Source organism: Hydractinia symbiolongicarpus, chromosome 11 (assembly GCF_029227915.1).
Source record: "Hydractinia symbiolongicarpus strain clone_291-10 chromosome 11, HSymV2.1, whole genome shotgun sequence".
NCBI classification, from domain to species: Eukaryota; Metazoa; Cnidaria; class Hydrozoa; order Anthoathecata; family Hydractiniidae; genus Hydractinia; species Hydractinia symbiolongicarpus.
The window spans coordinates 15,239,541-15,266,803 of record NC_079885.1 but is presented as its reverse complement, the minus strand read 5'-3'; the positions used below and the strand labels follow the sequence as shown (position 1 = coordinate 15,266,803).

The following is a 27,263-nucleotide window of genomic DNA, read 5'->3' as shown; positions in this document are numbered from 1 at the left end:
TCGTAAAAAAGATACGTCACAGTCGTAATGCTAAATAATGTAACGTGAAAAAGTCAATTGCCTACGACACCGGGAGTTCCCAGGCGGTCCTCCATCCAAGTACTATCCCGGCCCGAGGATTCTTAACTTCCGTGATCGGACGAGAACAGGTGTGTTCATCGTGGTATGGTCTTAGACAAACAAACGGGCAGATATCTACGATTTATTAGCACATTACATCAAAAATGGTCCAAACTTTAAAGGTCATATTCCTTGACTGGATCATCCGAAATAGGTCGTGTTTATGTGCATTTGAAAGCTCATTTCAAGCGCTATCCACTAATTACGACAACCATGCGCTTTAAGATTTCCAGTAAAAAGTTCCAACGAAGGGAATCTAGGGTGCTTTCCGACTTAATTTTCATATGACAAAGTTAATTAGCAAAGTAACTACATCGCCATTTTCTTTGTCTGACGCTCGTAATCCATTTATTTGCGACTTGGCGCATTTATTGCTGCCAGATCGTAGCCGTTTTGAAGCGAAAGCAACTTCTAATCATGTCTCTTTCTTGATTTACTCAGCGGCTATTTCGTAAAAAAGATACGTCACAGTCGTAATGCTAAATAATGTAACGTGAAAAAGTCAATAGCCTACGACACCGGGAGTTCCCAGGCGGTCCTCCATCCAAGTACTATCCCGGCCCGTGGATTCTTAACTTCCGTGATCGGACGAGAACAGGTGTGTTCATCGTGGTATGGTCGTAGACAAACAAACGGGCAGATATCTATGATTTATTAGCACATTACATCGAAAATGGTTCTAACTTTAAAGGTCATATTTCTTGACTGGATCATCCGAAATAGGTCGTGTTTATGTGCATTTGTAAGCTCTTTTTAAGCGCTATCGATTCTTTACGACAACCATGCGTTTTAAGATTTCCGGTAAAAAGTTCCAACGAAGGAAATCTAGGGTGCTTTCAGACTTAATTTTCATATGACAAAGTTAATTAGCAAAGCAACTACATCGCCATTTTCTTTGTCTGACGCTCGTAATCCATTTATTTGCGACGTGGCGCATTTATTGCAGCAAGATTGTAGCCGGTTTGAAGGGAAAGCAACTTCTAATCACGTCCCTTACTTGATTTACTCAGCGGCTATTGCGTAAAAAAGATACGTCACAGTCGTAATGCTAAATAATGTAACGTGAAAAAGTCAATAGCCTACGACACCGGGAGTTCCCAGGCGGTCCTCCATCCAAGTACTATCTCGGCCCGAGGATTCTTAACTTCCGTGATCGGACGAGAACAGGTGTGTTCATCGTGGTATGGTCGTAGACAAACAAACGGGCAGATATCTACGATTTATTAGCACATTACATCGAAAATGGTTCTAACTTTAAAGGTCATATTTCTTGACTGGATCATCCGAAATAGGTCGTGTTTATGTGCATTTGAAAGCTCTTTTTAAGCGCTATCGATTCTTTACGACAACCATGCGCTTTAAGATTTCCGGTAAAAAGTTCCAACGAAGGAAATCTAGGGTACTTGCATTTGACAGCTCTTTTGGTAAAAAGTTCCAACGAAGGCAATCTAGGGTACTTGCAGACTTAATTTTCATATGACAAAGTTAATTAGCAAATTAACTACATCGCCATTTTCTTTGTCTGACGCTCGTAATCCATTCATTTGCGACGTGGCGCATTTAATGCTGCCAGATCGTAGCCCTTTTGAAGGGAAAGAAACTTCTAATCACGTCCCTTACTTGATTTACTCAGCGGCTATTGCGTAAAAAAGATACGTCACAGTCGTAATGCTAAATAATGTAACGTGAAATAGTCAATAGCCTACGACACCGGGAGATCCCAGGCGGTCCCCCATCCAAGTACTATCCCGACCCGACGATGCATAACTTCCGTGATCGGACGAGAACAGGTGTGTTCATCGTGGTATGGTCGTAGACAAACAAACGGGCAGATATCAACGATTTATTAGCACATTACATCGAAAATGGTTCAAACTTTAAAGGTCATATTTCTTGACTGGATCATTCGAAATAGGTCGTGTTTATGTGCATTTGACAGCTCTTTTTAAGCGCTATCGATTCTTGACAACAATAATGCGCTTTATGATTTCCGGTAAAAAGTTCCTACGAAGGCAATCTAGGGTACTTGCAGACTTAATTTTTATATGACAAAGTTAATTAGCAAATTAACTACATCGCCATTTTCTTTGTCTGACGCTCGTAATCCATTTATTTGCGACGTGGCGCATTTAATGCTGCCAGATCGTAGCCCTTTTGAAGGGAAAGAAACTTCTAATCACGTCCCTTACTTGATTTACTCAGCGGCTATTGCGTAAAAAAGATACGTCACAGTCGTAATGCTAAATAATGTAACGTGAAAAAGTCAATAGCCTACGACACCGGGAGTTCCCAGGCGGTCCCCCATCCAAGTACTATCCCGGCCCGACGATGCTTAACTTCCGTGATCGGACGAGAACAGGTGTGTTCATCGTGGTATGGTCGTAAACAAACAAACGGGCAGATATCTACGATTTATTAGCACATTACATCGAAAATGGTTTAAACTTTAAAGGTCATATTTCTTGACTGGATCATCCGAAATAGGTCGTGTTTATGTGCATTTGAAAGCTCTTTTTAAGCGCTATCGATTCTTTACGACAACCATGCGCTTTAAGATTTCCGGTAAAAAGTTCCAACGAAGGAAATCTAGGGTACTTGCATTTGACAGCTCTTTTGGTAAAAAGTTCCAACGAAGGCAATCTAGGGTACTTGCAGACTTAAGTTTCATATGACAAAGTTAATCAGCAAATTAACTACATCGCCATTTTCTTTGTCTGACGCTCGTAATCCATTCATTTGCGACGTGGCGCATTTAATGCTGCCAGATCGTAGCCCTTTTGAAGGGAAAGAAACTTCTAATCACGTCCCTTACTTGATTTACTCAGCGGCTATTGCGTAAAAAAGATACGTCACAGTCGTAATGCTAAATAATGTAACGTGAAATAGTCAATAGCCTACGACACCGGGAGATCCCAGGCGGTCCCCCATCCAAGTACTATCCCGACCCAACGATGCATAACTTCCGTGATCGGACGAGAACAGGTGTGTTCATCGTGGTATGGTCGTAGACAAACAAACGGGCAGATATCAACGATTTATTAGCACATTACATCGAAAATGGTTCAAACTTTAAAGGTCATATTTCTTGACTGGATCATTCGAAATAGGTCGTGTTTATGTGCATTTGACAGCTCTTTTTAAGCGCTATCGATTCTTGACAACAATAATGCGCTTTATGATTTCCGGTAAAAAGTTCCAACGAAGGCAATCTAGGGTACTTGCAGACTTAATTTTCATATGACAAAGTTAATTAGCAAATTAACTACATCGCCATTTTCTTTGTCTGACGCTCGTAATCCATTTATTTGCGACGTGGCGCATTTATTGCAGCAAGATTGTAGCCGTTTTGAAGGGAAAGCATCTTCTAATCACGTCCCTTACTTGATTTACTCAGGGGCTATTGCGTAAAAAAGATACGTCACAGTCGTAATGATAAATAATGTAACGTGAAAAAGTCAATAGCCTACGACACCGGGAGTTCCCAGGCGGTCCCCCATCCAAGTTTTATCCTGGCCGACGATGCTTAACTTCCGTGATCGGACGAGAACAGGTGTGTTCATCGTGGTATGGTCGTAGACAAACAAACGGGCAGATATCTACGATTTATTAGCACATTACATCGAAAATGGTTTAAACTTTAAAGGTCATATTTCTTGACTGGATTATTCGAAATAGGTCGTGTTTATGTGCATTTGAAAGCTCATTTCAGGCGCTATCGATTAATTACAACAACCATGCGCTTTAAGATTTCCGGTAAAAAGTTCCAACGAAGGCAATCTAGGGTACTTTCAGACTTAATTTTCATATGACAAAGTTAATTAGCAAATTAACTACATCGCCATTTTCTTTGTCTGACGCTCGTAATCCATTCATTTGCGACTTGGCGCATTTATTGCTGCCAGATCGTAGCCGTTTTGAAGGGAAAGCAACTTCTAATCATGTCTCTTTCTTGATTTACTCAGCGGCTATTTCGTAAAAAAGATACGTCACAGTCGTAATGATAAATAATGTAACGTGAAAAAGTCAATAGCCTACGACACCGGGAGTTCCCAGGCGGTCCCCCATCCAAGTACTATCCCGGCCCGACGATGCTTAACTTCCGTGATCGGACGAGAACAGGTGTGTTCATCGTGGTATGGTCGTAGACAAACAAACGGGCAGATATCTACGATTTATTAGCACATTACATCGAAAATGGTTCAAACTTTAAAGGTCATATTTCTTGACTGGATCATTCGAAATAGGTCGTGTTTATGTGCGTTTGACAACTCTTTTTAAGCGCTATCGATTCTGGGCAACAATAATGCGCTTTATGATTTCCGGTAAAAAGTTCCAACGAAGGCAATCTAGGGTACTTGCAGACTTAATTTTCATATGACAAAGTTAATTAGCAAATTAACTACATCGCCATTTTCTTTGTCTGACGCTCGTAATCCATTGATTTGCGACGTGGCGCATTTATTGCAGCCAGATCGTAGCCGCTTTGAAGGGAAAGAAACTTCTAATAACGTCCCTTACTTGATTTACTCAGCGCTATTGCGTAAAAAAGATACGTCACAGTCGTAATGATAAATAATGTAACGTGAAAAAGTCAATAGCCTACGACACCGGGAGTTCCCAGGCGGTCCCCAATCCAAGTACTATCCCGGCCCGACGATGCTTAACTTCCGTGATCGGACGAGAACAGGTGTGTTCATCGTGGTATGGTCGTAGACAAACAAACGGGCAGATATCTACGATTTATTAGCACATTACATCGAAAATGGTTTAAACTTTAAAGGTCATATTTCTTGACTGGATCATCCGAAATAGGTCGTGTTTATGTGCATTTGAAAGCTCATTTCAAGCGCTATCGATTCTTTACGACAACCATGCGCTTTAAGATTTCCGGTAAAAAGTTCCAACGTAGGAAATCTGGGGTGCTTTCAGATTTAATTTTCATATGACAAAGTTAATTAGCAAAGTAACTACATCGCCATTTTCTTTGTCTGACGCTCGTAATCCATTTATTTGCGACGTGGCGCATTTATTGCAGCAAGATTGTAGCCGTTTTGAAGGGAAAGCATCTTCTAATCACGTCCTTTACTTGATTTACTCAGGGGCTATTGCGTAAAAAAGATACGTCACAGTCGTAATGATAAATAATGTAACGTGAAAAAGTCAATAGCCTACGACACCGGGAGTTCCCAGGCGGTCCCCCATCCAAGTACTATCCTGGCCCGACGATGCTTAACTTTCGTGATCGGACGAGAACAGGTGTGTTCATCGTGGTATGGTCGTAGACAAACAAACGGATCTACGATTTATTAGCACATTACATCGAAAATGGTTTAAACTTTAAAGGTCATATTTCTTGACTGGATTATCCGAAATAGGTCGTGTTTATGTGCATTTGAAAGCTCATTTCAAGCGCTATCGATTAATTACAACAACCATGCGCTTTAAGATTTCCGGTAAAAAGTTCCAACGAAGGCAATCTAGGTACTTTCAGACTTAATTTTCATATGACAAAGTTAATTAGCAAATTAACTACATCGCCATTTTCTTTGTCTGACGCTCTTAATCCATTCATTTGCGAATTGGCGCATTTATTGCTGCCAGATCGTAGCCGTTTTGAAGGGAAAGCAACTTCTAATCATGTCTCTTTCCTGATTTACTCAGCGGCTATTTCGTAAAAAAGATACGTCACAGTCGTAATGATAAATAATGTAACGTGAAAAAGTCAATAGCCTACGACACCGGGAGTTCCCAGGCGGTCCCCCATCCAAATACTATTCCGGCCCGAGGATTCTTAACTTCCGTGATCGGACGAGAACAGGTGTGTTCATCGTGGTATGGTCGTAGACAAACAAACGGGCAGATATCTACGATTTATTAGCACATTACATCGAAAATGGTTTAAACTTTAAAGGTCATATTTCTTGACTGGATCATCCGAAATAGGTCGTGTTTATGTGCATTTGAAAGCTCATTTCAAGCGCTATCGATTCTTTACGACAACCATGCGCTTTAAGATTTCCGGTAAAAAGTTCCAACGAAGGAAATCTGGGGTGCTTTCAGACTTAATTTTCATATGACAAAGTTAATTAGCAAAGTAACTACATCGCCATTTTCTTTGTCTGACGCTCGTAATCCATTTATTTGCGACGTGGCGCATTTATTGCAGCAAGATTGTAGCTGTTTTGAAGGGAAAGCATCTTCTAATCACGTCCCTTACTTGATTTACTCAGGGGCTATTGCGTAAAAAAGATACGTCACTGTCGTAATGATAAATAATGTAACGTGAAAAAGTCAATAGCCTACGACACCGGGAGTTCCAAGGCGGTCCCCCATCCAAGTACTATCCTGGCCCGACGATGCTTAACTTCCGTGATCGGACGAGAACAGGTGTGTTCATCGTGGTATGGTCGTAGACAAACAAACGGGCAGATATCTACGATTTATTAGCACATTACATCGAAAATGGTTTAAATTTAAAGGTCATATTTCTTGACTGGATTATCCGAAATAGGTCGTGTTTATGTGCATTTGAAAGCTCATTTCAAGCGCTATCGATTAATTACAACAACCATGCGCTTTAAGATTTCCGGTAAAAAGTTCCAACGAAGGCAATCTAGGTACTTTCAGACTTAATTTTCATATGACAAAGTTAATTAGCAAAGTAACTACATCGCCATTTTTTTGTCTGACGCTCGTAATCCATTTATTTGCGACGTGGCGCATTTATTGCAGCAAGATTGTAGCCGTTTTGAAGGGAAAGCATCTTCTAATCACGTGCCTTACTTGATTTACTCAGGGGCTGTTGCGTAAAAAAGATACGTCACAGTCGTAATGATAAATAATGTAACGTGAAAAAGTCAATAGCCTACGACAGCGGGAGTTCCCAGGCGGTCCCCCATCCAAGTACTATCCTGGCCCGACGATGCTTAACTTCCGTGATCAGACGAGAACAGGTGTGTTCATCGTGGTATGGTCGTAGACAAACAAACGGGCAGATATCTACGATTTATTAGCACATTACATCGAAAATGGTTTAAACTTTAAAGGTCATATTTCTTGACTGGATCATCCGAAATAGGTCGTGTTTATGTGCATTTGAAAGCTCATTTCAAGCGCTATCCACTAATTACGACAACCATGCGCTTCAAGATTTCCGGTAAAAAGTTCCAACGAAGGCAATCTAGGGTACTTTCAGACTTAATTTTCATATGACAAAGTTAATTAGCAAATTAACTACATCGCCATTTTCTTTGTCTGACGCTCGTAATCCATTCATTTGCGACGTGGCGCATTTAATGCTGCCAGATCGTAGCCCTTTTGAAGGGAAAGAAACATCTAATCACGTCCCTAACTTGATTTACTCAGCGGCTATTGCGTAAAAAAGATACGTCACAGTCGTAATGCTAAATAATGTAACGTGAAAAAGTCAATAGCCTACGACACCGGGAGTTCCCAGGCGGTCCTCCATCCAAGTACTATCCCGGCCCGAGGATTCTTAACTTCCGTGATCGGACGAGAACAGGTGTGTTCATCGTGGTATGGTCGTAGACAAACAAACGGGCAGATATCTACGATTTATTAGCACATTACATCGAAAATGGTTTAAACTTTAAAGGTCATATTTCTTGACTGGATCATCCGAAATAGGTCGTGTTTATGTGCATTTGAAAGCTCATTTCAAGCGCTATCCACTAATTACGACAATCATGCGCTTCAAGATTTCCGGTAAAAAGTTCCAACGAAGGCAATCTAGGGTACTTTCAGACTTAATTTTCATATACAAAGTTAATTAGCAAATTAACTACATCGCCATTTTCTTTGTCTGACGCTCGTAATCCATTCATTTGCGACGTGGCGCATTTAATGCTGCCAGATCGTAGCCCTTTTGAAGGGAAAGAAACATCTAATCACGTCCCTAACTTGATTTACTCAGCGGCTATTGCGTAAAAAAGATACGTCACAGTCGTAATGCTAAATAATGTAACGTGAAAAAGTCAATAGCCTACGACACCGAGAGTTCCCAGGCGGTCCTCCATCCAAGTACTATCCCGGCCCGAGGATTCTTAACTTCCGTGATCGGACGAGAACAGGTGTGTTCATCGTGGTATGGTCGTAGACAAACAAACGGGCAGATATCTACGATTTATTAGCACATTACATCAAAAATGGTTCAAACTTTAAAGGTCATATTTCTTGACTGGATCATCCGAAATAGGTCGTGTTTATGTGCATTTGAAAGCTCATTTCAAGCGCTATCCACTAATTACGACAACCATGCGCTTCAAGATTTCCGGTAAAAAGTTCCAACGAAGGCAATCTAGGGTACTTTCAGACTTAATTTTCATATGACAAAGTTAATTAGCAAATTAACTACATCGCCATTTTCTTTGTCTGACGCTCGTAATCCATTCATTTGCGACGTGGCGCATTTAATGCTGCCAGATCGTAGCCCTTTTGAAGGGAAAGAAACATCTAATCACGTCCCTAACTTGATTTACTCAGCGGCTATTGCGTAAAAAAGATACGTCACAGTCGTAATGCTAAATAATGTAACGGGAAAAAGTCAATAGCCTACGACACCGGGAGTTCCCAGGTGGTCCTCCATCCAAGTACTATCCCGGCCCGAGGATTCTTAACTTCCGTGATCGGACGAGAACAGGTGTGTTCATCGTGGTATGGTCGTAGACAAACAAACGGGCAGATATCTACGATTTATTAGCACATTACATCAAAAATGGTTCAAACTTTAAAGGTCATATTTCTTGACTGGATCATCCGAAATAGGTCGTGTTTATGTGCATTTGAAAGCTCATTTCAAGCGCTATCCACTAATTACGACAACCATGGGCTTTAAGATTTCCGGTAAAAAGTTACAACGAAGGGAATCTAGGGTGCTTTCCGACTTAATTTTCATATGACAAAGTTAATTAGCAAAGTAACTACATCGCCATTTTCTTTGTCTGACGCTCGTAATCCATTCATTTGCGACTTGGCGCATTTATTGCTGCCAGATCGTAGCCGTTTTGAAGGGAAAGCAACTTCTAATCATGTCTCTTTCTTGATTTACTCACCGGCTATTTCGTAAAAAAGATACGTCACAGTCGTAATGCTAAATAATGTAACGTGAAAAAGTCAATACCCTACGACACCGGGAGTTCTCAGGCGGTCCTCCATCCAAGTACTATCCCGGCCCGAGGATTCTTAACTTCCGTGATCGGACGAGAACAGGTGTGTTCATCGTGGTATGGTCGTAGACAAACAAACGGGCAGATATCTACGATTTATTAGCACATTACATCAAAAATGGTCCAAACTTTAAAGGTCATATTTCTTGACTGGATCATCCGAAATAGGTCGTGTTTATGTGCATTTGAAAGCTCATTTCAAGCGCTATCCACTAATTACGACAACCATGCGCTTTAAGATTTCCGGTAAAAAGTTCCAACGAAGGGAATCTAGGGTGCTTTCCGACTTAATTTTCATATGACAAAGTTAATTAGCAAAGTAACTACATCGCCATTTTCTTTGTCTGACGCTCGTAATCCATTCATTTGCGACTTGGCGCATTTATTGCTGCCAGATCGTAGCCGTTTTGAAGCGAAAGCAACTTCTAATCATGTCTCTTTCTTGATTTACTCACCGGCTATTTCGTAAAAAAGATACGTCACAGTCGTAATGATAAATAATGTAACGTGAAAAAGTCAATAGCCTACGACACCGGGAGTTCCCAGGCGGTCCCCCATCCAAGTACTATCCCGGCCCGACGATGCTTAACTTCCGTGATCGGACGAGAACAGGTGTGTTCATCGTGGTATGGTCGTAAACAAACAAACGGGCAGATATCTACGATTTATTAGCACATTACATCGAAAATGGTTCTAACTTTAAAGGTCATATTTCTTGACTGGATCATCCGAAATAGGTCGTGTTTATGTGCATTTGTAAGCTCTTTTTAAGCGCTATCGATTCTTTACGACATCCATGCGCTTTAAGATTTCCGGTAAAAAGTTCCAACGAAGGAAATCTAGGGTGCTTTCAGACTTAATTTTCATATGACAAAGTTAATTAGCAAAGCAACTACATCGCCATTTTCTTTGTCTGACGCTCGTAATCCATTTATTTGCGATGTGGCGCATTTATTGCAGCAAGATTGTAGCCGGTTTGAAGGGAAAGCAACTTCTAATCACGTCCCTTACTTGATTTACTCAGCGGCTATTGCGTAAAAAAGATACGTCACAGTCGTAATGCTAAATAATGTAACGTGAAAAAGTCAATAGCCTACGACACCGGGAGTTCCCAGGCGGTCCTCCTTCCAAGTACTATCCCGGCCCGAGGATTCTTAACTTCCGTGATCGGACGAGAACAGGTGTGTTCATCGTGGTATGGTCGTAGACAAACAAACGGGCAGATATCTACGATTTATTAGCACATTACATCGAAAATGGTTCTAACTTTAAAGGTCATATTTCTTGACTGGATCATCCGAAATAGGTCGTGTTTATGTGCATTTGAAAGCTCTTTTTAAGCGCTATCGATTCTTTACGACAACCATGCGCTTTAAGATTTCCGGTAAAAAGTTCCAACGAAGGAAATCTAGGGTACTTGCATTTGACAGCTCTTTTGGTAAAAAGTTCCAACGAAGGCAATCTAGGGTACTTGCAGACTTAATTTTCATATGACAAAGTTAATTAGCAAATTAACTACATCGCCATTTTCTTTGTCTGACGCTCGTAGTCCATTCATTTGCGACGTGGCGCATTTAATGCTGCCAGATCGTAGCCCTTTTGAAGGGAAAGAAACTTCTAATCACGTCCCTTACTTGATTTACTCAGCGGCTATTGCGTAAAAAAGATACGTCACAGTCGTAATGCTAAATAATGTAACGTGAAATAGTCAATAGCCTACGACACCGGGAGATCCCAGGCGGTCCCCCATCCAAGTACTATCCCGACCCGACGATGCATAACTTCCGTGATCGGACGAGAACAGGTGTGTTCATCGTGGTATGGTCGTAGACAAACAAACGGGCAGATATCAACGATTTATTAGCACATTACATCGAAAATGGTTCAAACTTTAAAGGTCATATTTCTTGACTGGATCATTCGAAATAGGTCGTGTTTATGTGCATTTGACAGCTCTTTTTAAGCGCTATCGATTCTTGACAACAATAATGCGCTTTATGATTTCCGGTAAAAAGTTCCAACGAAGGCAATCTAGGGTACTTGCAGACTTAATTTTCATATGACAAAGTTAATTAGCAAATTAACTACATCGCCATTTTCTTTGTCTGACGCTCGTAATCCATTTATTTGCGACGTGGCGCATTTATTGCAGCAAGATTGTAGCCGTTTTGAAGGGAAAGCATCTTCTAATCACGTCCCTTACTTGATTTACTCAGGGGCTATTGCGTAAAAAAGATACGTCACAGTCGTAATGATAAATAATGTAACGTGAAAAAGTCAATAGCCTACGACACCGGGAGTTCCCAGGCGGTCCCCCATCCAAGTTTTATCCTGGCCGACGATGCTTAACTTCCGTGATCGGACGAGAACAGGTGTGTTCATCGTGGTATGGTCGTAGACAAACAAACGGGCAGATATCTACGATTTATTAGCACATTACATCGAAAATGGTTTAAACTTTAAAGGTCATATTTCTTGACTGGATTATTCGAAATAGGTCGTGTTTATGTGCATTTGAAAGCTCATTTCAGGCGCTATCGATTAATTACAACAACCATGCGCTTTAAGATTTCCGGTAAAAAGTTCCAACGAAGGCAATCTAGGGTACTTTCAGACTTAATTTTCATATGACAAAGTTAATTAGCAAATTAACTACATCGCCATTTTCTTTGTCTGACGCTCGTAATCCATTCATTTGCGACTTGGCGCATTTATTGCTGCCAGATCGTAGCCGTTTTGAAGGGAAAGCAACTTCTAATTATGTCTCTTTCTTGATTTACTCAGCGGCTATTTCGTAAAAAAGATACGTCACAGTCGTAATGATAAATAATGTAACGTGAAATAGTCAATAGCCTACGACACCGGGAGATCCCAGGCGGTCCCCCATCCAAGTACTATCCCGACCCGACGATGCATAACTTCTGTGATCGGACGAGAACAGGTGTGTTCATCGTGGTATGGTCGTAGACAAACAAACGGGCAGATATCAACGATTTATTAGCACATTACATCAAAAATGGTTCAAACTTTAAAGGTCATATTTCTTGACTGGATCATCCGAAATAGGTCGTGTTTATGTGCATTTGAAAGCTCATTTCAAGCGCTATCCACTACTTACGACAACCATGCGCTTTAAGATTTCCGGTAAAAAGTTCCAACGAAGGGAATCTAGGGTGCTTTCCGACTTAATTTTCATATGACAAAGTTAATTAGCAAAGTAACTACATCGCCATTTTCTTTGTCTGACGCTCGTAATCCATTCATTTGCGACTTGGCGCATTTATTGCTGCCAGATCGTAGCCGTTTTGAAGGGAAAGCAACTTCTAATCATGTCTCTTTCTTGATTTACTCAGCGGCTATTTCGTAAAAAAGATACGTCACAGTCGTAATGATAAATAATGTAACGTGAAAAAGTCAATAGCCTACGACACCGGGAGTTCCCAGGCGGTCCCCCATCCAAGTACTATCCCGGCCCGACGATGCTTAACTTCCGTGATCGGACGAGAACAGGTGTGTTCATCGTGGTATGGTCGTAAACAAACAAACGGGCAGATATCTACGATTTATTAGCACATTACATCGAAAATGGTTTAAACTTTAAAGGTCATATTTCTTGACTGGATCATCCGAAATAGGTCGTGTTTATGTGCATTTGAAAGTTCATTTCAAGCGCTATCCACTAATTACGACAAGCATGCGCTTTAAGATTTCCGGTAAAAAGTTCCAACGAAGGCAATCTAGGGTACTTTCAGACTTAATTTTCATATGACAAAGTTAATTAGCAAATTAACTACATCGCCATTTTCTTTGTCTGACGCTCGTAATCCATTCATTTGCGACGTGGCGCATTTAATGCTGCCAGATCGTAGCCCTTTTGAAGGGAAAGAAACTTCTAATCACGTCCCTTACTTGATTTACTCAGCGGCTATTGCGTAAAAAAGATACGTCACAGTCGTAATGCTAAATAATGTAACGTGAAAAAGTCAATAGCCTACGACACCGGGAGTTCCCAGGCGGTCCTCCATCCAAGTACTATCCCGGCCCGTGGATTCTTAACTTCCGTGATCGGACGAGAACAGGTGTGTTCATCGTGGTATGGTCGTAGACAAACAAACGGGCAGATATCTACGATTTATTAGCACATTACATCGAAAATGGTTCTAACTTTAAAGGTCATATTTCTTGACTGGATCATCCGAAATAGGTCGTGTTTATGTGCATTTGAAAGCTCTTTTTAAGCGCTATCGATTCTTTACGACAACCATGCGCTTTAAGATTTCCGGTAAAAAGTTCCAACGAAGGAAATCTAGGGTGCTTTCAGACTTAATTTTCATATGACAAAGTTAATTAGCAAAGCAACTACATCGCCATTTTCTTTGTCTGACGCTCGTAATCCATTTATTTGCGACGTGGCGCATTTATTGCAGCAAGATTGTAGCCGGTTTGAAGGGAAAGCAACTTCTAATCACGTCCCTTACTTGATTTACTCAGCGGCTATTGCGTAAAAAAGATACGTCACAGTCGTAATAATAAATAATGTAACGTGAAATAGTCAATAGCCTACGACACCGGGAGATCCCAGGCGGTCCCCATCCAAGTACTATCCCGGCCCGACGATGCTTAACTTCCGTGATCGGGCGAGAAGAGGTGTGTTCATCGTGGTATGGTCGTAAACAAACAAACAGTCACATATCTACGATTTATTAGCACATTACATCGGAAATGGTTTAAACTTTAAAGGTCATATTTCTTGACTGGATCATCCGAAATAGGTCGTGTTTATGTGCATTTGAAAGCTCTTTTTAAGCGCTATCGATTCTTTACGACAACCATGCGCTTTAAGATTTCCGGTAAAAAGTTCCAACGAAGGAAATCTAGGGTGCTTTCAGACTTAATTTTCATATGACAAAGTTAATTAGCAAAGCAACTACATCGCCATTTTCTTTGTCTGACGCTCGTAATCCATTTATTTGCGACGTGGCGCATTTATTGCAGCAAGATTGTAGCCGTTTTCAAGGGAAAGCAACTTCTAATCACGTCCCTTACTTGATTTACTCAGCGGCTATTGCGTAAAAAAGATACGTCACAGTCGTAATAATAAATAATGTAACGTGAAATAGTCAATAGCCTACGACACCGGGAGATCCCAGGCGGTCCCCCATCCAAGTACTATCCCGACCCGACGATGCATAACTTCTGTGATCGGACGAGAACAGGTGTGTTCATCGTGGTATGGTCGTAGACAAACAAACGGGCAGATATCAACGATTTATTAGCACATTACATCAAAAATGGTTCAAACTTTAAAGGTCATATTTCTTGACTGGATCATCCGAAATAGGTCGTGTTTATGTGCATTTGAAAGCTCATTTCAAGCGCTATCCACTACTTACGACAACCATGCGCTTTAAGATTTCCGGTAAAAAGTTCCAACGAAGGGAATCTAGGGTGCTTTCCGACTTAATTTTCATATGACAAAGTTAATTAGCAAAGTAACTACATCGCCATTTTCTTTGTCTGACGCTCGTAATCCATTCATTTGCGACTTGGCGCATTTATTGCTGCCAGATCGTAGCCGTTTTGAAGGGAAAGCAACTTCTAATCATGTCTCTTTCTTGATTTACTCAGCGGCTATTTCGTAAAAAAGATACGTCACAGTCGTAATGATAAATAATGTAACGTGAAAAAGTCAATAGCCTACGACACCGGGAGTTCCCAGGCGGTCCCCCATCCAAGTACTATCCCGGCCCGACGATGCTTAACTTCCGTGATCGGACGAGAACAGGTGTGTTCATCGTGGTATGGTCGTAAACAAACAAACGGGCAGATATCTACGATTTATTAGCACATTACATCGAAAATGGTTTAAACTTTAAAGGTCATATTTCTTGACTGGATCATCCGAAATAGGTCGTGTTTATGTGCATTTGAAAGTTCATTTCAAGCGCTATCCACTAATTACGACAAGCATGCGCTTTAAGATTTCCGGTAAAAAGTTCCAACGAAGGCAATCTAGGGTACTTTGAGACTTAATTTTCATATGACAAAGTTAATTAGCAAATTAACTACATCGCCATTTTCTTTGTCTGACGCTCGTAATCCATTCATTTGCGACGTGGCGCATTTAATGCTGCCAGATCGTAGCCCTTTTGAAGGGAAAGAAACTTCTAATCACGTCCCTTACTTGATTTACTCAGCGGCTATTGCGTAAAAAATATACGTCACAGTCGTAATGCTAAATAATGTAACGTGAAAAAGTCAATAGCCTACGACACCGGGAGTTCCTAGGCGGTCCTCCATCCAAGTACTATCCCGGCCCGTGGATTCTTAACTTCCGTGATCGGACGAGAACAGGTGTGTTCATCGTGGTATGGTCGTAGACAAACAAACGGGCAGATATCTACGATTTATTAGCACATTACATCGAAAATGGTTCTAACTTTAAAGGTCATATTTCTTGACTGGATCATCCGAAATAGGTCGTGTTTATGTGCATTTGAAAGCTCTTTTTAAGCGCTATCGATTCTTTACGACAACCATGCGCTTTAAGATTTCCGGTAAAAAGTTCCAACGAAGGAAATCTAGGGTGCTTTCAGACTTAATTTTCATATGACAAAGTTAATTAGCAAAGCAACTACATCGCCATTTTCTTTGTCTGACGCTCGTAATCCATTTATTTGCGACGTGGCGCATTTATTGCAGCAAGATTGTAGCCGGTTTGAAGGGAAAGCAACTTCTAATCACGTCCCTTACTTGATTTACTCAGCGGCTATTGCGTAAAAAAGATACGTCACAGTCGTAATAATAAATAATGTAACGTGAAATAGTCAATAGCCTACGACACCGGGAGATCCCAGGCGGTCCCCATCCAAGTACTATCCCGGCCCGACGATGCTTAACTTCCGTGATCGGGCGAGAAGAGGTGTGTTCATCGTGGTATGGTCGTAAACAAACAAACAGTCACATATCTACGATTTATTAGCACATTACATCGGAAATGGTTTAAACTTTAAAGGTCATATTTCTTGACTGGATCATCCGAAATAGGTCGTGTTTATGTGCATTTGAAAGCTCTTTTTAAGCGCTATCGATTCTTTACGACAACCATGCGCTTTAAGATTTCCGGTAAAAAGTTCCAACGAAGGAAATCTAGGGTGCTTTCAGACTTAATTTTCATATGACAAAGTTAATTAGCAAAGCAACTACATCGCCATTTTCTTTGTCTGACGCTCGTAATCCATTTATTTGCGACGTGGCGCATTTATTGCAGCAAGATTGTAGCCGTTTTCAAGGGAAAGCAACTTCTAATCACGTCCCTTACTTGATTTACTCAGCGGCTATTGCGTAAAAAAGATACGTCACAGTCGTAATAATAAATAATGTAACGTGAAATAGTCAATAGCCTACGACACCGGGAGATCCCAGGCGGTCCCCCATCCAAGTACTATCCCGACCCGACGATGCATAACTTCTGTGATCGGACGAGAACAGGTGTGTTCATCGTGGTATGGTCGTAGACAAACAAACGGGCAGATATCAACGATTTATTAGCACATTACATCAAAAATGGTTCAAACTTTAAAGGTCATATTTCTTGACTGGATCATCCGAAATAGGTCGTGTTTATGTGCATTTGAAAGCTCATTTCAAGCGCTATCTACTAATTACGACAACCATGCGCTTTAAGATTTCCGATAAAAAGTTCCAACGAAGGGAATCTAGGGTGCTTTCCGACTTAATTTTCATATGACAAAGTTAATTAGCAAAGTAACTACATCGCCATTTTCTTTGTCTGACGCTCGTAATCCATTCATTTGCGACTTGGCGCATTTATTGCTGCCAGATCGTAGCCGTTTTGAAGGGAAAGCAACTTCTAATCATGTCTCTTTCTTGATTTACTCAGCGGCTATTTCGTAAAAAAGATACGTCACAGTCGTAATGATAAATAATGTAACGTGAAAAAGTCAATAGCCTACGACACCGGGAGTTCCCAGGCGGTCCCCCATCCAAGTACTATCCCGGCCCGACGATGCTTAACTTCCGTGATCGGACGAGAACAGGTGTGTTCATCGTGGTATGGTCGTAAACAAACAAACGGGCAGATATCTACGATTTATTAGCACATTACATCGAAAATGGTTTAAACTTTAAAGGTCATATTTCTTGACTGGATCATCCGAAATAGGTCGTGTTTATGTGCATTTGAAAGTTCATTTCAAGCGCTATCCACTAATTACGACAAGCATGCGCTTTAAGATTTCCGGTAAAAAGTTCCAACGAAGGCAATCTAGGGTACTTTCAGACTTAATTTTCATATGACAAAGTTAATTAGCAAATTAACTACATCGCCATTTTCTTTGTCTGACGCTCGTAATCCATTCATTTGCGACGTGGCGCATTTAATGCTGCCAGATCGTAGCCCTTTTGAAGGGAAAGAAACTTCTAATCACGTCCCTTACTTGATTTACTCAGCGGCTATTGCGTAAAAAAGATACGTCACAGTCGTAATGCTAAATAATGTAACGTGAAAAAGTCAATAGCCTACGACACCGGGAGTTCCCAGGCGGTCCTCCATCCAAGTATTATCCCGGCCCGTGGATTCTTAACTTCCGTGATCGGACGAGAACAGGTGTGTTCATCGTGGTATGGTCGTAGACAAACAACAGGGCAGATATCTACGATTTATTAGCACATTACATCGAAAATGGTTCTAACTTTAAAGGTCATATTTCTTGACTGGATCATCCGAAATAGGTCGTGTTTATGTGCATTTGAAAGCTCTTTTTAAGCGCTATCGATTCTTTACGACAACCATGCGCTTTAAGATTTCCGGTAAAAAGTTCCAACGAAGGAAATCTAGGGTGCTTTCAGACTTAATTTTCATATGACAAAGTTAATTAGCAAAGCAACTACATCGCCATTTTCTTTGTCTGACGCTCGTAATCCATTTATTTGCGACGTGGCGCATTTATTGCAGCAAGATTGTAGCCGGTTTGAAGGGAAAGCAACTTCTAATCACGTCCCTTACTTGATTTACTCAGCGGCTATTGCGTAAAAAAGATACGTCACAGTCGTAATAATAAATAATGTAACGTGAAATAGTCAATAGCCTACGACACCGGGAGATCCCAGGCGGTCCCCATCCAAGTACTATCCCGGCCCGACGATGCTTAACTTCCGTGATCGGGCGAGAAGAGGTGTGTTCATCGTGGTATGGTCGTAAACAAACAAACAGTCACATATCTACGATTTATTAGCACATTACATCGGAAATGGTTTAAACTTTAAAGGTCATATTTCTTGACTGGATCATCCGAAATAGGTCGTGTTTATGTGCATTTGAAAGCTCTTTTTAAGCGCTATCGATTCTTTACGACAACCATGCGCTTTAAGATTTCCGGTAAAAAGTTCCAACGAAGGAAATCTAGGGTGCTTTCAGACTTAATTTTCATATGACAAAGTTAATTAGCAAAGCAACTACATCGCCATTTTCTTTGTCTGACGCTCGTAATCCATTTATTTGCGACGTGGCGCATTTATTGCAGCAAGATTGTAGCCGTTTTCAAGGGAAAGCAACTTCTAATCACGTCCCTTACTTGATTTACTCAGCGGCTATTGCGTAAAAAAGATACGTCACAGTCGTAATAATAAATAATGTAACGTGAAATAGTCAATAGCCTACGACACCGGGAGATCCCAGGCGGTCCCCCATCCAAGTACTATCCCGACCCGACGATGCATAACTTCTGTGATCGGACGAGAACAGGTGTGTTCATCGTGGTATGGTCGTAAACAAACAAACAGTCACATATCTACGATTTATTAGCACATTACATCGGAAATGGTTTAAACTTTAAAGGTCATATTTCTTGACTGGATCATCCGAAATAGGTCGTGTTTATGTGCATTTGAAAGCTCCTTTTAAGCGCTATCGATTCTTTACGACAATAATGCGCTTTAAGATTTCCGGTAAAAAGTTCCAACGAAGGAAATCTAGGGTACTTTCAGACTTAATTTTCATATGACAAAGTTAATTAGCAAAGCAACTACATCGCCATTTTCTTTGTCTGACGCTCGTAATCCATTTATTTGCGACGTGGCGCATTTATTGCAGCAAGATTGTAGCCGTTTTCAAGGGAAAGCAACTTCTAATCACGTCCCTTACTTGATTTACTCAGCGGCTATTGCGTAAAAAAGATACGTCACAGTCGTAATAATAAATAATGTAACGTGAAATAGTCAATAGCCTACGACACCGGGAGATCCCAGGCGGTCCCCCATCCAAGTACTATCCCGACCCGACGATGCATAACTTCTGTGATCGGACGAGAACAGGTGTGTTCATCGTGGTATGGTCGTAGACAAACAAACGGGCAGATATCAACGATTTATTAGCACATTACATCAAAAATGGTTCAAACTTTAAAGGTCATATTTCTTGACTGGATCATCCGAAATAGGTCGTGTTTATGTGCATTTGAAAGCTCATTTCAAGCGCTATCTACTAATTACGACAACCATGCGCTTTAAGATTTCCGGTAAAAAGTTCCAACGAAGGGAATCTAGGGTGCTTTCCGACTTAATTTTCATATGACAAAGTTAATTAGCAAAGTAACTACATCGCCATTTTCTTTGTCTGACGCTCGTAATCCATTCATTTGCGACTTGGCGCATTTATTGCTGCCAGATCGTAGCCGTTTTGAAGGGAAAGCAACTTCTAATCATGTCTCTTTCTTGATTTCCTCAGCGGCTATTTCGTAAAAAAGATACGTCACAGTCGTAATGATAAATAATGTAACGTGAAAAAGTCAATAGCCTACGACACCGGGAGTTCCCAGGCGGTCCCCCATCCAAGTACTATCCCGGCCCGACGATGCTTAACTTCCGTGATCGGACGAGAACAGGTGTGTTCATCGTGGTATGGTCGTAAACAAACAAACGGGCAGATATCTACGATTTATTAGCACATTACATCGAAAATGGTTTAAACTTTAAAGGTCATATTTCTTGACTGGATCATCCGAAATAGGTCGTGTTTATGTGCATTTGAAAGTTCATTTCAAGCGCTATCCACTAATTACGACAAGCATGCGCTTTAAGATTTCCGGTAAAAAGTTCCAACGAAGGCAATCTAGGGTACTTTCAGACTTAATTTTCATATGACAAAGTTAATTAGCAAATTAACTACATCGCCATTTTCTTTGTCTGACGCTCGTAATCCATTCATTTGCGACGTGGCGCATTTAATGCTGCCAGATCGTAGCCCTTTTGAAGGGAAAGAAACTTCTAATCACGTCCCTTACTTGATTTACTCAGCGGCTATTGCGTAAAAAAGATACGTCACAGTCGTAATGCTAAATAATGTAACGTGAAAAAGTCAATAGCCTACGACACCGGGAGTTCCCAGGCGGTCCTCCATCCAAGTATTATCCCGGCCCGTGGATTCTTAACTTCCGTGATCGGACGAGAACAGGTGTGTTCATCGTGGTATGGTCGTAGACAAACAACCGGGCAGATATCTACGATTTATTAGCACATTACATCGAAAATGGTTCTAACTTTAAAGGTCATATTTCTTGACTGGATCATCCGAAATAGGTCGTGTTTATGTGCATTTGAAAGCTCTTTTTAAGCGCTATCGATTCTTTACGACAACCATGCGCTTTAAGATTTCCGGTAAAAAGTTCCAACGAAGGAAATCTAGGGTGCTTTCAGACTTAATTTTCATATGACAAAGTTAATTAGCAAAGCAACTACATCGCCATTTTCTTTGTCTGACGCTCGTAATCCATTTATTTGCGACGTGGCGCATTTATTGCAGCAAGATTGTAGCCGTTTTGAAGGGAAAGCAAATTCTAATCATGTCTCTTTCTTGATTTACTCAGCGGCTATTGCGTAAAAAAGATACGTCCCAGTCCTAATGATAAATAATGTAACGTGAAAAAGTCAATAGCCTACGACACCGGGAGTTCCCAGGCGGTCCCCCATCCAAGTACTAACCCGGCCCAACGATGCTTAAATTCCGTGATCGGACGAGAACAGGTGTGTTCATCGTGGTATGGTCGTAGACAAACAAACGGGCAGATATCTACGATTTATTAGCACATTACATCAAAAATGGTTTAAATTTTAAAGGTCATATTTCTTGACTGGATCATTCGAAATAGGTCGCGTTTATGTGCATTTGAAATCTCGTTTCAAGCGCTATCCATTAATTACGACAACCATGCGCTTTAAGATTTCCGGTAAAAAGTTCCAACGAAGGCAATCTAGGGTACTTTCAGACTTAATTTTCATATGACAAAGTTAATTAGCAAAGTAACTACATCGCCATTTTCTTTGTCTGACGCTCGTAATCCATTTATTTGCGACGTGGCGCATTTATTGCAGCAAGATTGTAGCCGTTTTGAAGGGAAAGCATCTTCTAATCACGTCCCTTAGTTGATTTACTCAGCGGCTATTGCGTAAAAAAGATACGTCACAGTCGTAATGATAAATAATGTAACGTGAAATAGTCAATAGCCTACGACACCGGGAGATCCCAGGCGGTCCCCCATCCAAGTTTTATCCTGGCCGACGATGCTTAACTTCCGTGATCGGACGAGAACAGGTGTGTTCATCGTGGTATGGTAGTAGACAAACAAACGGGTAGATATCAACGATTTATTAGCACATTACATCGAAAATGGTTCAAACTTTAAAGGTCATATTTCTTGACTGGATCATTCGAAATAGGTCGTGTTTATGTGCATTTGACAGCACTTTTTAAGCGCTATCGATTCTTGACAATAATAATGCGCTTTATGATTTCCGGTAAAAAGTTCCAACGAAGGCAATCTAGGGTACTTGCAGACTTAATTTTTATATGACAAAGTTAATTAGCAAATTAACTACATCGCCATTTTTTTTTTCTGACGCTCGTAATCCATTGATTTGCGACGTGGCGCATTTATTGCAGCCAGATCGTAGCCGCTTTGAAGGGAAAGAAACTTCTAATAACGTCCCTTACTTGATTTACTCAGCGGCTATTGCGTAAAAAAGATACGTCACAGTCGTAATGATAAATAATGTAACGTGAAAAAGTCAATAGCCTACGACACCGGGAGTTCCCAGGCGGGTCCCATCCAAGTACTATCCCGGCCCGACGATGCTTAACTTCCGTGATCGGACGAGAACAGGTGTGTTCATCGTGGTATGGTCGTAGACAAACAAACGGGCAGATATCTACGATTTATTAGCACATTACATCGAAAATGGTTTAAACTTTAAAGGTCATATTTCTTGACTGGATCATCCGAAATAGGTCGTGTTTATGTGCATTTGAAATCTCATTTCAAGCGCTATCCATTAATTACGACAACCATGCGCTTTAAGATTTCCGGTAAAAAGTTCCAACGAAGGAAATCTAGGGTACTTTCAGACTTAATTTTTATATGACAAAGTTAATTAGCAAAGTAACTACTTCGCCATTTTCTTTGTCTGACGCTCGCAATCCATTCATGTGCGACGTGGCGCATTTATTGCTGCCAGATCGTAGCCGTTTTGAAGGGAAAGAAACTTCTAATCACGTCCCTTACTTGATTTACTCAGCGGCTATAGCCTAAAAAGGATACGTCACAGTCGTAATGATAAATAATGTAACGTGAAAAAGTCAATAGCCTACGACACCGGGAGTTCCCAGGCGGTTCCCCATTCAAGTACTATCCCGGCCCGACGATGCTTAACTTCCGTGATCGGACGAGAACAGGTGTGTTCATCGTGGTATGGTCGTAGACAAACAAACTGGCAGATATCTACGATTTATTAGCACATTACATCGAAAGTGGTTTAAACTTTAAAGGTCATATTTCTTGACTGGATCATCCGAAATAGGTCGTGTTTATGTGCATTTGAAAGCTCATTTCAAGCGCTATCCATTAATTACGACAATAATGCGCTTTAAGATTTCCGGTAAAAAGTTCCAACGAAGGCAATCTAGGGTGCTTTCAGACTTAATTTTCATATGACAAAGTTAATTAGCAAAGTAACTACATCGCCATTTTCTTTGTCTGACGCTCGTAATCCATTTATTTGCGACGTGGCGCATTTATTGCAGCAAGATTGTAGCCGTTTTGAAGGGGAAGCATCTTCTAATGACGTCCCTTACTTGATTTTCTCAGCGGCTATTGCGTAAAAAAGATACGTCACAGTCGTAATGATAAATAATGTAACGTGAAATAGTCAATAGCCTACGACACCGGGAGATCCCAGGCGGTCCCCCATCCAAGTACTATCCCGACCCGACGATGCATAACTTCCGTGATCGGACGAGAACAGGTGTGTTCATCGTGGTATGGTAGTAGACAAACAAACGGGCAGATATCTACGATTTATTAGCACATTACATCGAAAATGGTTCAAACTTTAAAGGTCATATTTCTTGACTGGATCATTCGAAATAGGTCGTGTTTATGTGCATTTGACAGCACTTTTTAAGCGCTATCGATTCTTGACAACAATAATGCGCTTTATGATTTCCGGTAAAAAGTTCCAACGAAGGCAATCTAGGGTACTTGCAGACTTAATTTTCATATGACAAAGTTAATTAGCAAATTAACTACATCGCCATTTTTTTTGTCTGACGCTCGTAATCCATTGATTTGCGACGTGGCGCATTTATTGCAGCCAGATCGTAGCCGCTTTGAAGGGAAAGAAACTTCTAATAACGTCCCTTACTTGATTTACTCAGCGGCTATTGTGTAAAAAAGATACGTCACAGTCGTAATGATAAATAATGTAACGTGAAAAAGTCAATAGCCTACGACACCGGGAGTTCCCAGGCGGTCCCCCATCCAAGTACTATCCCGGCGCGACGATGCTTAACTTCCGTGATCGGACGAGAACAGGTGTGTTCATCGTGGTATGGTCGTAGACAAACAAACGGGCAGATATCTACGATTTATTAGCACATTACATCGAAAATGGTTTAAACTTTAAAGGTCATATTTCTTGACTGGATCATCCGAAATAGGTCGTGTTTATGTGCATTTGAAAGCTCATTTCAAGCGCTATCCATTAATTACGACAATAATGCGCTTTAAGATTTCCGGTAAAAAGTTCCAACGAAGGCAATCTAGGGTACTTTCAGACTTAATTTTCATATGACAAAGTTATTTAGCAAAGTAAGTACATCGCTATTTTCTTTGTCTGACGCTTGTAATCCATTCATTTGCGACGTGGCGCATTTATTGCAGCAAGATTGTAGCCGTTTTGAAGGGAAAGCATCTTCTAATCACGTCCCTTACTTGATTTACTCAGCGGCTATTACGTAAAAAAGATACGTCACAGTCGTAATGATAAATAATGTAACGTGAAATAGTCAATAGCCTACGACACCGGGAGATCCCAGGCGGTCCCCCATCCAAGTACTATCCCGACCCGACGATGCATAACTTCCGTGATCGGACGAGAACAGGTGTGTTCATCGTGGTATGGTAGTAGACAAACAAACGGACAGATATCTACGATTTATTAGCACATTACATCGAAAATGGTTCAAACTTTAAAGGTCATATTTCTTGACTGGATCATTCGAAATAGGTCGCGTTTATGTGCATTTGACAGCACTTTTTAAGCGCTATCGATTCTTGACAACAATAATGCGCTTTATGATTTCCGGTAAAAAGTTCCAACGAAGGCAATCTAGGGTACTTGCAGACTTAATTTTCATATGACAAAGTTAATTAGCAAATTAACTACATTGCCATTTTTTTTGTCTGACGCTCGTAATCCATTGATTTGCGACGTGGCGCATTTATTGCAGCACGATGGTAGCCGTTTTGAAGGGAAAGCAACTTCTAATCATGTCTCTTTCTTGATTTACTCAGCGGCTATTGCGTAAAAAAGATACGTCACAGTCGTAATGATAAATAATGTAACGTGAAAAAGTCAATAGCCTACGACACCGGGAGTTCCCAGGCGTTCCCCCATCCAAGTACTATCCCGGCCCGACGATGCTTAACTTCCGTGATCGGACGAGAACAGGTGTGTTCATCGTGGTATGGTCGTAGACAAACAAACGGGCAGATATCTACGATTTATTAGCACATTACATCGAAAATGGTTTAAACTTTAAAGGTCATATTTCTTGACTGGATTATCCGAAATAGGTCGTGTTTATGTGCATTTTAAAGCTCATTTCAAGCGCTATCCATTAATTACGACAACCAAGCGCTTTAAGATTTCCGGTAAAAAGTTCCAACGAAGGCAATCTAGGGTACTTTCAGACTTAATTTTCATATGACAAAGTTAATTAGCAAATTAACTACATCGCCATTTTCTTTGTCTGACGCTCGTAATCCATTCATTTGCGACTTGGCGCATTTATTGCTGCCAGATCGTAGCCATTTTGAAGGGAAAGCAACTTCTAATCATGTCTCTTTCTTGATTTACTCAGCGGCTATTGCGTAAAAAAGATACGTCACAGTCGTAACGATAAATAATGTAACGTGAAAAAGTCACCGGGAGATCCCAGGCGGTCCCCCATCCAAGTACTATCCCGAACCGACGATGCATAACTTCCGTGATCGGACGAGAACAGGTGTGTTCATCGTGGTATGGTCGTAGACAAACAAACGGGCAGATATCTACGATTTATTAGCACATTACATCGAAAATGGTTCAAACTTTAAAGGTCATATTTCTTGACTGGATCATTCGAAATAGGTCGTGTTTATGTGCATTTGACAGCTCTTTTTAAGCGCTATCGATTCTTGACAACAATAATGCGCTTTATGATTTCCGGTAAAAAGTTCCAACGAAGGCAATCTAGGGTACTTGCAGACTTAATTTTCATATGACAAAGTTAATTAGCAAATTAACTACATCGCCATTTTCTTTGTCTGACGCTCGTAATCCATTGATTTGCGACGTGGCGCATTTAATGCAGCCAGATCGTAGCCGCTTTGAAGGGAAAGAAACTTCTAATAACGTCCCTTACTTGATTTACTCAGCGGCTATTGCGTAAAAAAGATACGTCACAGTCGTAATGATAAATAATGTAACGTGAAAAAGTCAATAGCCTACGACACCGGGAGTTCCCAGGCGGTCCCCCATCCAAGTACTATCCCGGTCCGACGATGCTTAACTTCCGTGATCGGACGAGAACAGGTGTGTTCATCGTGGTATGGTCGTAGACAAACAAACGGGCAGATATCAACGATTTATTAGCACATTACATCGAAAATGGTTCAAACTTTAAAGGTCATATTTCTTGACTGGAACATTCGAAATAGGTCGTGTTTATGTGCATTTGACAGCTCTTTTTAAGCGCTATCGATTCTTGACAACAATAATGCGCTTTATGATTTCCGGTAAAAAGTTCCAACGAAGGCAATCTAGGGTACTTGCAGACTTAATTTTCATATGACAAAGTTAATTAGCAAATTAACTACATCGCCATTTTCTTTGTCTGACGCTCGTAATCCATTTATTTGCGACGTGGCGCATTTATTGCTGCCAGATCGTAGCCATTTTGAAGGGAAAGCAACTTCTAATCATGTCTCTTTCTTGATTTACTCAGCGGCTATTGCGTAAAAAAGATACGTCACAGTCGTAACGATAAATAATGTAACGTGAAAAAGTCACCGGGAGATCCCAGGCGGTCCCCCATCCAAGTACTATCCCGAACCGACGATGCATAACTTCCGTGATCGGACGAGAACAGGTGTGTTCATCGTGGTATGGTCGTAGACAAACAAACGGGCAGATATCTACGATTTATTAGCACATTACATCGAAAATGGTTCAAACTTTAAAGGTCATATTTCTTGACTGGATCATTCGAAATAGGTCGTGTTTATGTGCATTTGACAGCTCTTTTTAAGCGCTATCGATTCTTGACAACAATAATTCGCTTTATGATTTCCGGTAAAAAGTTCCAACGAAGGCAATCTAGGGTACTTGCAGACTTAATTTTCA

General features: G+C 40.9%; 32 non-coding genes and 16 pseudogenes across 32 annotated transcripts; all 48 read right to left on the bottom strand.

The window, feature by feature from the left end:
• Positions 1-58: 58 nt before the first annotated feature.
• Positions 59-177, bottom strand: LOC130618532 (5S ribosomal RNA; annotated as a pseudogene).
• A 450-nt stretch (positions 178-627) lies between these two features.
• On the bottom strand, positions 628-746 carry LOC130618234 (5S ribosomal RNA). Its single transcript, XR_008979308.1, has one exon. It is a non-coding gene; the product is annotated as a 5S ribosomal RNA (ribosomal RNA).
• A 450-nt stretch (positions 747-1,196) lies between these two features.
• LOC130618408 (5S ribosomal RNA) lies at positions 1,197-1,315 on the bottom strand (annotated as a pseudogene).
• Positions 1,316-1,819: 504 nt separating this feature from the next.
• On the bottom strand, positions 1,820-1,938 carry LOC130618263 (5S ribosomal RNA). Its single transcript, XR_008979337.1, has one exon. It is a non-coding gene; the product is annotated as a 5S ribosomal RNA (ribosomal RNA).
• Positions 1,939-2,388: 450 nt separating this feature from the next.
• On the bottom strand, positions 2,389-2,507 carry LOC130615543 (5S ribosomal RNA). The gene has a single exon (XR_008976632.1). It is a non-coding gene; the product is annotated as a 5S ribosomal RNA (ribosomal RNA).
• A 504-nt stretch (positions 2,508-3,011) lies between these two features.
• On the bottom strand, positions 3,012-3,130 carry LOC130618163 (5S ribosomal RNA). The gene has a single exon (XR_008979238.1). It is a non-coding gene; the product is annotated as a 5S ribosomal RNA (ribosomal RNA).
• Positions 3,131-3,580: 450 nt separating this feature from the next.
• LOC130618622 (5S ribosomal RNA) lies at positions 3,581-3,698 on the bottom strand (annotated as a pseudogene).
• Positions 3,699-4,148: 450 nt separating this feature from the next.
• On the bottom strand, positions 4,149-4,267 carry LOC130615060 (5S ribosomal RNA). Its single transcript, XR_008976150.1, has one exon. It is a non-coding gene; the product is annotated as a 5S ribosomal RNA (ribosomal RNA).
• Positions 4,268-4,716: 449 nt separating this feature from the next.
• LOC130616872 (5S ribosomal RNA) lies at positions 4,717-4,835 on the bottom strand. Its single transcript, XR_008977952.1, has one exon. It is a non-coding gene; the product is annotated as a 5S ribosomal RNA (ribosomal RNA).
• A 450-nt stretch (positions 4,836-5,285) lies between these two features.
• On the bottom strand, positions 5,286-5,404 carry LOC130615940 (5S ribosomal RNA). The gene has a single exon (XR_008977026.1). It is a non-coding gene; the product is annotated as a 5S ribosomal RNA (ribosomal RNA).
• Positions 5,405-5,847: 443 nt separating this feature from the next.
• Positions 5,848-5,966, bottom strand: LOC130618179 (5S ribosomal RNA). The gene has a single exon (XR_008979253.1). It is a non-coding gene; the product is annotated as a 5S ribosomal RNA (ribosomal RNA).
• Positions 5,967-6,416: 450 nt separating this feature from the next.
• On the bottom strand, positions 6,417-6,535 carry LOC130615932 (5S ribosomal RNA). Its single transcript, XR_008977018.1, has one exon. It is a non-coding gene; the product is annotated as a 5S ribosomal RNA (ribosomal RNA).
• A 447-nt stretch (positions 6,536-6,982) lies between these two features.
• Positions 6,983-7,101, bottom strand: LOC130617089 (5S ribosomal RNA). The gene has a single exon (XR_008978166.1). It is a non-coding gene; the product is annotated as a 5S ribosomal RNA (ribosomal RNA).
• A 450-nt stretch (positions 7,102-7,551) lies between these two features.
• Positions 7,552-7,670, bottom strand: LOC130618012 (5S ribosomal RNA). The gene has a single exon (XR_008979087.1). It is a non-coding gene; the product is annotated as a 5S ribosomal RNA (ribosomal RNA).
• Positions 7,671-8,119: 449 nt separating this feature from the next.
• LOC130618326 (5S ribosomal RNA) lies at positions 8,120-8,238 on the bottom strand. Its single transcript, XR_008979400.1, has one exon. It is a non-coding gene; the product is annotated as a 5S ribosomal RNA (ribosomal RNA).
• A 450-nt stretch (positions 8,239-8,688) lies between these two features.
• On the bottom strand, positions 8,689-8,807 carry LOC130617981 (5S ribosomal RNA). Its single transcript, XR_008979056.1, has one exon. It is a non-coding gene; the product is annotated as a 5S ribosomal RNA (ribosomal RNA).
• A 450-nt stretch (positions 8,808-9,257) lies between these two features.
• LOC130618461 (5S ribosomal RNA) lies at positions 9,258-9,376 on the bottom strand (annotated as a pseudogene).
• A 450-nt stretch (positions 9,377-9,826) lies between these two features.
• LOC130615542 (5S ribosomal RNA) lies at positions 9,827-9,945 on the bottom strand. The gene has a single exon (XR_008976631.1). It is a non-coding gene; the product is annotated as a 5S ribosomal RNA (ribosomal RNA).
• Positions 9,946-10,395: 450 nt separating this feature from the next.
• LOC130618339 (5S ribosomal RNA) lies at positions 10,396-10,514 on the bottom strand. The gene has a single exon (XR_008979413.1). It is a non-coding gene; the product is annotated as a 5S ribosomal RNA (ribosomal RNA).
• Positions 10,515-11,018: 504 nt separating this feature from the next.
• LOC130618262 (5S ribosomal RNA) lies at positions 11,019-11,137 on the bottom strand. Its single transcript, XR_008979336.1, has one exon. It is a non-coding gene; the product is annotated as a 5S ribosomal RNA (ribosomal RNA).
• A 450-nt stretch (positions 11,138-11,587) lies between these two features.
• LOC130618621 (5S ribosomal RNA) lies at positions 11,588-11,705 on the bottom strand (annotated as a pseudogene).
• Positions 11,706-12,155: 450 nt separating this feature from the next.
• Positions 12,156-12,274, bottom strand: LOC130618037 (5S ribosomal RNA). The gene has a single exon (XR_008979112.1). It is a non-coding gene; the product is annotated as a 5S ribosomal RNA (ribosomal RNA).
• Positions 12,275-12,724: 450 nt separating this feature from the next.
• LOC130615540 (5S ribosomal RNA) lies at positions 12,725-12,843 on the bottom strand. The gene has a single exon (XR_008976629.1). It is a non-coding gene; the product is annotated as a 5S ribosomal RNA (ribosomal RNA).
• Positions 12,844-13,293: 450 nt separating this feature from the next.
• Positions 13,294-13,412, bottom strand: LOC130618233 (5S ribosomal RNA). The gene has a single exon (XR_008979307.1). It is a non-coding gene; the product is annotated as a 5S ribosomal RNA (ribosomal RNA).
• A 450-nt stretch (positions 13,413-13,862) lies between these two features.
• LOC130618725 (5S ribosomal RNA) lies at positions 13,863-13,980 on the bottom strand (annotated as a pseudogene).
• A 450-nt stretch (positions 13,981-14,430) lies between these two features.
• On the bottom strand, positions 14,431-14,549 carry LOC130618035 (5S ribosomal RNA). The gene has a single exon (XR_008979110.1). It is a non-coding gene; the product is annotated as a 5S ribosomal RNA (ribosomal RNA).
• Positions 14,550-14,999: 450 nt separating this feature from the next.
• On the bottom strand, positions 15,000-15,118 carry LOC130615539 (5S ribosomal RNA). Its single transcript, XR_008976628.1, has one exon. It is a non-coding gene; the product is annotated as a 5S ribosomal RNA (ribosomal RNA).
• A 450-nt stretch (positions 15,119-15,568) lies between these two features.
• On the bottom strand, positions 15,569-15,687 carry LOC130618419 (5S ribosomal RNA; annotated as a pseudogene).
• Positions 15,688-16,137: 450 nt separating this feature from the next.
• LOC130618723 (5S ribosomal RNA) lies at positions 16,138-16,255 on the bottom strand (annotated as a pseudogene).
• Positions 16,256-16,705: 450 nt separating this feature from the next.
• On the bottom strand, positions 16,706-16,824 carry LOC130618034 (5S ribosomal RNA). Its single transcript, XR_008979109.1, has one exon. It is a non-coding gene; the product is annotated as a 5S ribosomal RNA (ribosomal RNA).
• Positions 16,825-17,274: 450 nt separating this feature from the next.
• On the bottom strand, positions 17,275-17,393 carry LOC130615538 (5S ribosomal RNA). Its single transcript, XR_008976626.1, has one exon. It is a non-coding gene; the product is annotated as a 5S ribosomal RNA (ribosomal RNA).
• A 450-nt stretch (positions 17,394-17,843) lies between these two features.
• LOC130618503 (5S ribosomal RNA) lies at positions 17,844-17,962 on the bottom strand (annotated as a pseudogene).
• Positions 17,963-18,412: 450 nt separating this feature from the next.
• Positions 18,413-18,530, bottom strand: LOC130618722 (5S ribosomal RNA; annotated as a pseudogene).
• A 450-nt stretch (positions 18,531-18,980) lies between these two features.
• On the bottom strand, positions 18,981-19,099 carry LOC130618242 (5S ribosomal RNA). Its single transcript, XR_008979316.1, has one exon. It is a non-coding gene; the product is annotated as a 5S ribosomal RNA (ribosomal RNA).
• A 450-nt stretch (positions 19,100-19,549) lies between these two features.
• LOC130618032 (5S ribosomal RNA) lies at positions 19,550-19,668 on the bottom strand. The gene has a single exon (XR_008979108.1). It is a non-coding gene; the product is annotated as a 5S ribosomal RNA (ribosomal RNA).
• A 450-nt stretch (positions 19,669-20,118) lies between these two features.
• On the bottom strand, positions 20,119-20,237 carry LOC130615537 (5S ribosomal RNA). The gene has a single exon (XR_008976625.1). It is a non-coding gene; the product is annotated as a 5S ribosomal RNA (ribosomal RNA).
• Positions 20,238-20,687: 450 nt separating this feature from the next.
• On the bottom strand, positions 20,688-20,806 carry LOC130618501 (5S ribosomal RNA; annotated as a pseudogene).
• Positions 20,807-21,256: 450 nt separating this feature from the next.
• Positions 21,257-21,375, bottom strand: LOC130616165 (5S ribosomal RNA). Its single transcript, XR_008977249.1, has one exon. It is a non-coding gene; the product is annotated as a 5S ribosomal RNA (ribosomal RNA).
• A 450-nt stretch (positions 21,376-21,825) lies between these two features.
• LOC130618668 (5S ribosomal RNA) lies at positions 21,826-21,943 on the bottom strand (annotated as a pseudogene).
• Positions 21,944-22,393: 450 nt separating this feature from the next.
• Positions 22,394-22,511, bottom strand: LOC130617615 (5S ribosomal RNA). The gene has a single exon (XR_008978692.1). It is a non-coding gene; the product is annotated as a 5S ribosomal RNA (ribosomal RNA).
• Positions 22,512-22,961: 450 nt separating this feature from the next.
• Positions 22,962-23,080, bottom strand: LOC130616168 (5S ribosomal RNA). The gene has a single exon (XR_008977251.1). It is a non-coding gene; the product is annotated as a 5S ribosomal RNA (ribosomal RNA).
• Positions 23,081-23,530: 450 nt separating this feature from the next.
• LOC130618612 (5S ribosomal RNA) lies at positions 23,531-23,649 on the bottom strand (annotated as a pseudogene).
• A 450-nt stretch (positions 23,650-24,099) lies between these two features.
• Positions 24,100-24,218, bottom strand: LOC130616929 (5S ribosomal RNA). Its single transcript, XR_008978008.1, has one exon. It is a non-coding gene; the product is annotated as a 5S ribosomal RNA (ribosomal RNA).
• A 450-nt stretch (positions 24,219-24,668) lies between these two features.
• Positions 24,669-24,787, bottom strand: LOC130618611 (5S ribosomal RNA; annotated as a pseudogene).
• Positions 24,788-25,237: 450 nt separating this feature from the next.
• LOC130616833 (5S ribosomal RNA) lies at positions 25,238-25,356 on the bottom strand. Its single transcript, XR_008977912.1, has one exon. It is a non-coding gene; the product is annotated as a 5S ribosomal RNA (ribosomal RNA).
• Positions 25,357-25,793: 437 nt separating this feature from the next.
• On the bottom strand, positions 25,794-25,912 carry LOC130618782 (5S ribosomal RNA; annotated as a pseudogene).
• A 450-nt stretch (positions 25,913-26,362) lies between these two features.
• Positions 26,363-26,481, bottom strand: LOC130615893 (5S ribosomal RNA). The gene has a single exon (XR_008976980.1). It is a non-coding gene; the product is annotated as a 5S ribosomal RNA (ribosomal RNA).
• Positions 26,482-26,918: 437 nt separating this feature from the next.
• Positions 26,919-27,037, bottom strand: LOC130618781 (5S ribosomal RNA; annotated as a pseudogene).
• Positions 27,038-27,263: the final 226 nt, after the last annotated feature.